A 7689-nucleotide genomic window follows, 5' to 3' on the forward strand; every position below is an offset into this window, starting at 1 on the left:
CTGGGACTACAGGCGTGCACCACCATGCCCGGCTAATTTTTGTGTGTTTTTAGTAGAAATGAGGTTTCACCATGTTGGCCAGGATGGTCTCAATCTCTTGACCTTGTGATTCACCCACCTTGGCCTCCCAAAGTGCTGAGATTACAGGTGTTGAGCCACGATGCCCGGCTGACTATGGGTTTTCTTATCCATCGGCTTCCTTTTAATTTTTACATAGTAAAGCCAGACAAATGCTCTTAAAATACCACTTTATATCTCTCCTTTGCTCAAACACCTGTAGGGGCTCCTTCCATTCCCCACTGCCGAGCATAAAATCCAATTTCCTGGCTCAACATTGAAAGTTCTCCACGTTACTCTATCTCTGCTATCTCAAATAATTCACTCCTTACCTTATTTATGGTCTTTTCCTTTTCCTACCATATTTCTGTACAGGGGCATTTTTGTCATACTACCTTCCTTATGTCCAAATTTTACTTGTCCTTCAAGATCTTGCTTAAATACACACTTGTCTGAAATGTTCATGCTTTCTTCCTTTGTAAATTACAATAGCACTGCTCCGTTTGGCCAGTAATCACACAGTGGCTTGAGATTTTCTTATATTGAAATGGTATTAATCTATATCTTTTAATATTTCTGTTGTCTATTTCTTCTCTCCAACTGAATTGTAGTATTTCTAAGTGTGCTTACATTTTCTAGCGCCCTAGTGCTCTACAGAAGTAGATGGGTAATAGATAGGATATTGACAGATGAATTAATATGTCTGTAATATTTGATAGAAATAGATGCTAGAATAAAAATATTTCATTTTATTTAAAAGCAAAGACAGGATTTTGACTTGAATCTTTTCCTTGTTCACTTTGTTTTGACTTTACTATTTATAATGTTGCTTATCCTGGTAGTCTGAGCTCCTTTTAATGGTCAGATCAATATTTGCTTGAATATCTCCCAAAGCAAGCCTTCTGTAATTCACTTATTAGAAAAGGCCTTTAAATTGTTGGGTGTAGGATTTTTAAAATGAAATAAAACTCCAATTAGTAAAATCCTAGTTTCAGAGCAAATTCTTCTGTGGTAACAGAAGGAGGCTGTCCCACTGGACTCTGGGCTCCTTGAAGGAAGTTACTATTTCTCAGCCATCTCCATGATCCCAGTAACTAACGCAGCCTCTGGCACATGGTGGGCACTTGCTGTGTCAAATGAAAACTGCCAAGAAGCACTGCAGCCTTGGAAGGAGGGAAATATTACGTCTCAGATATTTTAAAATGTATTAAATATTTGTCATGAATTTGCTATTTTTCTTCTAAACGAACAAAGCATAATCTTTAATGACTGCAGTTTAACAATATAGTGTCCTTCCCCCAAATCTCTTATCTCCTGACTCAGTACATCCATGCCTTGGATTTACAGTGTCTACTCATTTTACTGTGATTGCTGCCATTCTGATTTTGCAGAGGTTTCATGTTTCTCTGTCCCTGCATAGTGATCGTGCTGGGATGGCTCTGTGCACGTCGCAATAGCCCTGCTTTTGCCCCCAGTTTCTGCTCCTTTGAAATGTACCCTAGAACACCCAGGTGGTGGGTGGTGATGGGATCTCAGCTAGCCAGGAATGAGGGAGCAAGAGGATGTGATCAGAGGACCTTGAGGGTGCAGGAACAGAGGGGCAGGTATAGGAAGCCTCAGCTCTGCACCCTCTGACAGCCAGCACAATGGGGAAATTCCAGCCCTTTACTCTTTTCCGTCCTCACTCCCTTTCTTTCGCCCTTCCTCCCTTTCTGCCCCCCTCTTTTCCCTCCTTCGATATAGGTAACGTTAGAAGGGAATATTCTATTTGTACAATGGCAGTCCTGGCAACAGCTCTCTGTTCTCTTCAAATCCCCTGAAGTCATGATGTGCCTCTGGCCTTTGTTCTTTTTGGTTCTACTCACCCAGTTGTTGCTTAGTCTTCCTGGGCTGCAGTCGTGTTTATAATGCTCTCAGGATGTCAGCAGGCTCCCTTCACCAATCCCACGTGACTGCTGATCTTCACCCTCACTGTACTTTATTCTTTTTGTTTTAGTTTATACTGCTCTTGTTTATTGTAGTTTAAAGCTGCATATGATTTTGATGTATACATGTATTATAGTTTCTTTCCACAGTTAATTTCTTTTTTTAAATTTTAGAGATAGGATTTCGTTATCTTGCCTAGGCTGGAATGCAGTGGCTATTCACGGCACAAGCATAGCTCACTGAAGCCTCACACTCCTGGGCTTAAGTGATTCTCCCTGCTCAGCCTCCCAAGTAGCTGGGACTACACGTGTGTGCCACCACATCTGGCTCTTCTTCCTCAATTTTAGTAGTTAAAATTTATTAGGCATATTAGATCTTTATGTGAGATAAATGTTACAAATATATTTCTCCCACTTTTTTAGTGTTTGGCAATTTTTAATTTTTGTGGGTACATATAGGTGTATGTATTTGTAGGGTGCATGAGATGCTTTGATACAGGCATGCAGTGTGAAATAAGCGCATCATGGAGAATGGGGTCTCCATCCCCTCAAGCATTTATTCATTGAGTTACAAACAATCCAATTACACTCTTAGTTATTTGAAATTGTACAATGAAGTTATTATTGACTGTAGTTACCTGTTGTACTATCAATATTTTTATTATTTTAAAATAAATTTTATTGTATATATGTGAGGTTTACAACATGTTGTGGGATACATTTATTAATAAATAGTAAAAAGGTTACTGTAGTGAAGGAGATAAACATATGTATCATCTCATGTAGTTAATTTTTTGGTGATAAGAGCGGCTAAAATCCACTTTTTAAGCAAAAAACCCGACATACAATATAATTTTATTAACTTTAGTTTCCATGTTGTGCGATGTCTAAACTTGTTCATTGTACTCATCTGCTAATTTGAATTCTTCGACTTACATTTCCTATTCCCTGACCACTCCCCCACCCAGCAGGTGGTAACCACTGTTTCATTCTCTTTCTGTATATTTGAGGTTTTTAAAAAATTTCACATAAAACTCCACATCACTGTCTTTGATCATTTACTTGATGATGCCTCAAGGGAGATAAAACGTCTTGCCTTTCAATGTTCAGGTTGATTTTCTTTCTAGATTTTAATTTTTGCCACACATCCAGCGCTGTTACTTACATACTGTTTTTGGGACAGTATCAGTCAAAATTGTTCACAAAACATGAAATAAATGGACAAAAGAGAAGCGAACAATATGAAGACATATTTGCTTTGGTAGATTGGCTGAAGGTGATGGTGCTATATGGTATATGTGATAGCTAAGGCCCATTAGCGAAGCAGGACAGTGTTGTATCCTGGGCCAGTTTTACTGCTTGAGAATGTGTTATGTTTCTTGGGGCATGAATACACACATGATACTGAAATAGATGACTATTTGTGTGGAAATAAATACATATGTTTGGGGATATTTCAGAGACAGTATTTAAATGAATCGGCACAGGATGTGGTATTCTAGGCATAGTAGATATGGATTCCAGAACCATGCAAATTACTTGCATTCAAATCCTTTAGGCTTGGCTTCTGAAGGAACTCAACCTAAGACATTTGCAATAGCAAAGACTTTCATATTTGTGAGAAGATAATTTTAGATTATACTAAGACTATAAATTTAGTTGGGATGCTTTCCTTGTTCCTTAATTAAGATACACAGTAGGGAAGCATCTTATTTAAGGAATAAAATGTTAATGCATTATATTGTTATAGTACCTAATTCATTGTTTGAATAAGATGAACATTAAAAATGATAATTATTTATATAATCAGTTTATACCAAGGTTGTTAGAGTGAATTGTTTACTGGGGATATGATTAGTCATTATCATATCACTGTAGCCTCATATATTATGTTAGTAATTCTTAAGAGTAATATGTTTATAAAAACTCCAGAAGATGCAATCTGGGCCTGCAGTTTGCAAGCTGAGTTGGCATGATTTGGAGGAGATCGAATCCAAATTAATAAGCTAAATGTAGAATACACAGCTAGGAAGACTGAAGGCTACTTAAACCGCATATGGAGACAATGGACTAAGATAGGTAATGAGTTTGTTGGCCTCACGTATGTCTTCTTTTGTAAAGTGTCTGTTCATATCCTTTGCCCACTTTTGAATGGGCTTGTTAGTTTTTTTCTTGTAAATCTGTTTTAGTTCTTTGTAAATTTTGGATAACAGCCCTTTGTCAGATGGGTAAACTGCAAAAATTTTTTCCCAATCTGTTGGTTGCCGATTCACTCTAATGATTGTTTCTTTTGCTGTGCTTCACATGTACCCCAAAACCTAAAAAGAAATAAAATAAAAAAAAGAAAAAAAAAAGAAAAAAAAAAGATATTCAACATTCAAAAAAAAAAAAAAAGATAGGTAATGAGATTTTCACAGGTCTCAGTATATAAGTTCTGGACTCAGCAGATTACCATCCAATTCCATATTAGCACTTGGAACCCTTGTACAGTCTTTTTTTTTTTTTAAAATCAAGTTTTCCCTTGTAGTGGTAAACATAAATTTCACACATATAGGATGAACATACAGACATTCACTAAAGGAAGCAAGTCTCCTTAATGGGATAACTGTTAGTGTGTAATTTTGGTCTGAGTTGCTGAACTAGTGAATAATCTCAGAGTTGCTCCTGTGGCTGCCTACACCTCTGAAATAATTTGAAATTGTGTGATTTTTTAAATTTTATTTTAAATCTACCTCTGGATTTGTTATGTAGGACTCTAATGATATTAAAATGCTATAATCAAGGACAGAAATGTCATTCAAAATGAAAAAGCCAATCAAAGAATGGGCTAATAACAATATTGGATTTGATTCATGATTTGGGAGAGGGGTTTAAAACATTTATATATCACGTACATTGTAAAATCAGTGTTTTTAAGTCACTTTGTGTAAAACACCCTTTTGAAAGTAGTTTTGACCTCAAGGTTGTTGGGGAGATTAAGGAGATCATGTATAGCGAGTGCCTGGTGTCTGTTTGCATATACAAGCTCTCATGATGATTGCAAACATTTTCCACTACTATTATTCCTCTGCGATTACTTCTGTATTCTGCTAAAAGCTTTGAGATCCAATAGTTAGTTCACAACTCACGTGATGGCAAAGCTTAGTCTGACCTGATTTGAGGCTATTTTCAAAATCGTACTTAGTGTGAATACTAATTCGTTTTTTGCAGAAATGTTAGGGTGCGTGATTTTGGAATGCCATTCCAGGCTTCACTGGGATATTACATAACATACATATCAGGTACCATTTTACTTTTGTAAAACATAAAAATTTCTTAATTCTAAGACACATCCAGCTTTAAGGGTTTAGGCTGAGGGTTTGTGGACCTGAATTCATGTTATCATCCAATCCGGGCAACCTTGATTAATTACCATGGTGCATAAGCACATGCGGATGCTGATAACTAGGGCTGTCTGCAAAACTAACGGCTTCTTCTGGGTCAGTGGCTGGATACTACTCAATTGTGATGATCACGTGACATAAGGAGAAAGTTATATATTTGAAGCACTTCCAATGGGGGAAAATGATATGTCAATTTAGGGTATGAATGCGTCTGAATCTTGATTGGTCAGAAATGTACCAGAAGTTGGAATGAAAAAGGTTACTCTTTGTAAGAAGAGGTTGATGTGTTAGTGCTAGATGCCGCAAACTGAAATGATGTAAGGCTCCTTCTGATTTCATGCTGTGGGTGATGATGTGGGACCCTGGCTGTATTCATGGGGAAGGGATAAGGACAAGTCAGCAGGAGGCAGCCACTCAGCCCTGGGTCATAAAGGGGTTCCCTTGCCTTCTGCCACGCAGACAGCTTTGCAAATTCAATCTACCAACATTTTAAATGCACCTTCACTCTTTCTTCCAAAATTATTGGAAAGGATCATTAACTATTCTCTATTTTCTTAGACTGAGTTTTTAAGGCTTTTACTTAATTTCTTTCAGGCTGTTTTAGTAATCAAAGTACTCATTACTTTAGAGCTTTCTCCAAATATTTGACATAGACATCATTATTTCCTCAATTATCTAGATAGTTCTATGCAAGCTAATTTTTTGAGGGATTCCAGATAACCAAATATGTACATTAGCTCTCCATTTTGTAGTAATAGTTGTGTATGTTTGTGTGCCCACATTTGCCAAATCGTGAAAAGATCACCTTCTTGGGGAGAACAAAATAATGAATGGTTTCTAAGTTTTCTTACTAATGAATAGCATTACCCAAACTCCATTAGATGAGCTGCAAAGGTGCATGGCACTTGTGAAAATTTGACACACCATATTAGTTAAATGTTGTAGCTTAAGCACTGAAGCCTGCCAGGGACAGCTTGGGATTATTTTTTTAACATGCTCTTAGTATTTGTTTTTTGGTCCCTCAGCATATTTGCCTATTAGTCAAACTTCCTGACAGTAGTTGAAAATTGAGGGATTGGATGGGTCATGAAATTTATGAGATCATGGTAAAGCTGTACCATTGAGAATCAGCTAAACAGTTGCCACATATGAAATAATGTTACTTATTCAGGCCATCCCTGATATGAAATGCAGAACTCTTAAAGAGAGTATGAGATAATTAGATACAGCTAGAGGCAATTTTTAGCGATCACAGTTGACATTTTTATATACCAGTTTCTTTGGTATTTTTAGAAGTATATTAACTTTCCATTTTGAACTATTAACTATTATATAATAGCTATATTATCTGTAGTCAGGCCTCAGAATTAATGCTCCATAAGTGATGAGATTACTCCAGAAGTGTCCTTGAGAATTTGATAAAATGTATGAGTAAATTTGAAAATTTCACATAGAGTATTTATGCAAACATCTCTATGATAACTTTGCTCTGAAAATTATAATAGCTTCTATGGCTATTTAAAAGATTAGGACTTGGTGTTGAGATTTCTTATGCATTATTTGGCAGTTGCACAAATTAATATCATTAGGAGAATAGTAATGGTGGTTTGATTTTCTTTGGATGGTTTGCTTTTGATATTTGTGGGGTTAAAGAATGATTTCATTTGTGGCTGTATTTAAATTATATGGGAAGCTATGTGGTGTAATGTAGTACTTGGATTGCAAAAATCAGACAGACTTGGGCTTGAATATACTGCTTACTAGTTTTGTGACATGGATACATTTCTTACTATTTCATAGTTCAGACACTTTCTTCAAAGTGCAAACTAACTAAACTTGCCTTTCAGATAATTTGTTGGCAGGACTTACTATTGTGTTTAAAAAGCACACAGGAACCACTTTATAAGTATTCATTCTCTTCTTCCTTTTCTGTCTCCTAAAGTCTATAGTTATTGGAACCACTGTAGCATTTATCATAGAATAACATGTCAATAATTATATTTTTTCATCAATTTTATTGAAACATAATTTTAACATACAATACGATTTACTAAATTTAAGTACAGAATTTGATATGGTTTGACAGATATCTATAGTCCTATATTTACCACCACCATCAAGATACAGAATGTTTCCTTCACCCAAAAACTCTGCTTGTGCCGTTATGCAATCTCCACCCCATTCGTGCCTCCCAAAACCACTTAAGATGCTCTCTAGCACTAGTTGTGTGAACATATATTTTAATTTATCTTGGGTAATATAATAATGGAATTGCCGAGTCATATGGTAAATGTATATTTAACTTCCCTCCCTCCCTCCTCCCC

The 7689-nt window shown here is 36.3% G+C and overlaps 1 protein-coding gene and 1 pseudogene across 2 annotated transcripts in view; one reads left to right on the forward strand and one right to left on the reverse strand.

Annotated features, from left to right (window-relative positions):
- Positions 1–447, reverse strand: part of LOC108314828 — a 6036-nt pseudogene extending 5589 nt beyond the window's left edge.
- SLCO5A1 (solute carrier organic anion transporter family member 5A1) overlaps positions 1–7689 on the forward strand; it is a 148807-nt gene that overhangs the window by 38927 nt on the left and 102191 nt on the right. The gene's annotated exons all lie outside the window — the stretch shown is intronic.

The sequence above is a fragment of the Cebus imitator genome, unplaced genomic scaffold, assembly GCF_001604975.1.
Source record: "Cebus imitator isolate Cc_AM_T3 unplaced genomic scaffold, Cebus_imitator-1.0 Scaffold9, whole genome shotgun sequence".
In the NCBI taxonomy this organism is placed as follows: Eukaryota; Metazoa; Chordata; class Mammalia; order Primates; family Cebidae; genus Cebus; species Cebus imitator.